We start from the raw sequence: 2,851 nt of genomic DNA on the forward strand, positions 1-2,851 counted from the left end.
CGCCCGGTTCACGCCCAAACCGGGCGTTCGAGTAATATTTTTTTTAAATCAATTATATTAATTTAATTAATTTCAAATATGTTTTATGTTTGTAGGATGTCTAATTGAATGAAAAAATTGGGAATGGAAAAAGGGAAGGGGCCCCTGATTCGTCCTCCTGCAGATCCAGTGAAGGAGAGTACTGCGGAACGGGACGGCAGAACGCACAACCGTAATGTTACCAATTCTTAACGTCGTGGGGAACGGAGTGGTGCTTTTGTACAACCACGTATGACAATGGAGGAGGAGGAGGAGACAAAGGCAGAGCCCGAGCAGGAGATGGATACATATATACGGATCCGCACGAGGACGAGTACGATCCAAGACTACGTTTTCAGTAGAAGTATCAGTTCCCGGTGCCTGATTTGCCATCCGATGATGATGACGGGGACGGTTTGACTCCGCCTCCGCCTCCGGCTTATACAATGGCTGGTACTTCCGGTGGTTCTACTCCTGCCCCAAACCCAAGGTCTCGGCCCGGTCCGAAAAAAACTCTTCCTACTCGACCGTGGAAGTTGATTGGTGAGACACCCGGTGGACCAAAATACCCTCATTTGATTCCGAGTTTTGGAGCCCATATTGCCTACGACATATGGGAGGGAAAGGTAATACTTATTAATTTTAATAAATTTTGTTTAAAATGTTTATACTTGATTTTCCTATTCTTAAATATGAATATATCTTCAACAGGGCCGACATATGCTGAAGTTGTGGTCTCATGCGAAGTCTACTTGGCCGGGCCCCGATGACTATTATAGTGTTTCACTACTGGAGAGTACGAGGTTGTATCACTTGCGTTATTGTTCGCTCCCTGAGCACAATAAACCCATTGATAGAGGCTTTTATCGAGAGGTGGCAGCTAGACACCAACAGCTTTCATATGCCGTTTGGAGAGATGACAATTACTCTGCACGATGTGCATTATATCATGCATTTGCGAGTTAGTGGACAGTGCCCTAACGTTTGGATGGATAAGGCAGATGCGATTTATGCAGGTGCGAGAGCGTTCGGTGTCGAGCCCCGAAACATGGAGAAGTGCTATGGTGGCGGATCCTGGTAAGATGATTTGGATAGGATGTATGGCGACAATTCTTCATTTGCTTCCGAGTTTCGGATACGAGCATATATTGCGTACTTGCTCGGAAAGCTGTTGTTTGTCGATAAGAGTGGATCGAAGGTGAAAGCAGATTTTTTCCCACTTTTAGAGCAGATCGATATGATTTCCGACTATTCCTGGGGTTCGGATACATTGGCCTATCTGTATCGACAATTGCGCATGGCTACGCGAGCTGAGGCGGCGCAGATGGGTGGTTGTCTGACACTGTTAGAGGTATTTTTTTATTTGTAGTAACCCCTCAATTTTTTTTTTTATTAATATCACCAAACTATTATGTTTAATATGCCGTATCATTATTTTTGTAGTGTTGGATATATGAGTATTTTTCGTGTTTCCGGCCTCCGATGGTTAACGCACATGTAAATGGAGAGCCCTGGTGTAAGAGGTGGCATGTGATACATCATATCCCTAAGGACGAGGATATACTTGTTGATTATCGTCGACGTCTTGATTCTATGCGTGCGTCAGATGTAAGTATCAAGTTTAAATAAATTAAGATTTCTATATTTACTATGTTTATTAATACATTTCTATTATTAATACATACGCACAGGTGAATTGGACGCCATTTGGAGTGAATGTGTCACGTGAAGTTGAAAAGACGGTTTATCACGGGACTATTCGACGGATGGATACGATCGAGCCTTACATGCCCGATAGAGTTTTGCATCAGTTCGGATTTCGGCAGATTAAACCGGCGGACCCTATTCGTCCGCTAAAAGGTGCTAAGAGGGAGAGAAAATTAGCATCGTACAAAATTAGCTACGAGCCTGGCGATCAGATGTGGAATATCCCCCACATGCACATGCTTAGTGAAGATTATTACGGTCATTGGGCGCGTCCGGCTTGGGAGTCGTCACCGGAGTATTTGCCGTGGTATCTCGACCACACCCACGTCCGTATACATCCTAGTACCGAGCCGGTTGAGAGAGCAGAGCCATCTGCAGTTTCGTTTGTGTACGACATCACACGAGTGTTGCATCCCTACTTCTACGATAACTTACCTCCGCCGACTATTCCAGGATATCGACAGATTCCCGATGACGTTTCAGGACGATCCAGGACATGTGCGCCCCATTCGCCGAGTATCTACAGTTGGATCGTCCTAATGCTTCTGACGAACATGACGCAGGATACTCGCATATGCGACATTCTCAGCGCAGGCGTCGGACGAGAGATACGTATGTGTTTTTTTTTTTTTATTTTTTATTTTATTATTCGAACTTCTTTGGTGTTGATGTTTTCGGGTAATTTGGACATGTTGATGTTTTTTGTTTTGATTTGGACTTGTTGATGTTTTGTGTTTTTGATTTGGACTTGTTGATGTTTTGTGTTTTTGATTTGGACTTGTTGATGTTTTGTGTTTTTGGTTTGGACTTGATGTTTTGTGTTTTTGATTTGATTTTGTGTTTTAATTTGAACTTGTTCATGGTTTTTGTTTTTCGTTTAATAATAATAATAACAACAACAACAACAACAACAACAACAACAACAACAACAACAACAACAACAACAACAACAACAACAACAACAACAAACAACAACAACAACAACAACAACAACAACAACAACAACAACAACAACAACAACAACAACAAAACTAAATCAACCACTAGTTAGAATATCCCACGCTTCACGTCGATCCCGCAACGCCTCTGGCAAATATGCAACAATATAATTGATGTATCTCGCCCA

This window comes from Erythranthe guttata, chromosome 5 (genome assembly GCF_056151865.1).
Source record: "Erythranthe guttata isolate IM_541 chromosome 5, IM_541, whole genome shotgun sequence".
NCBI lineage: Eukaryota > Viridiplantae > Streptophyta > Magnoliopsida > Lamiales > Phrymaceae > Erythranthe > Erythranthe guttata.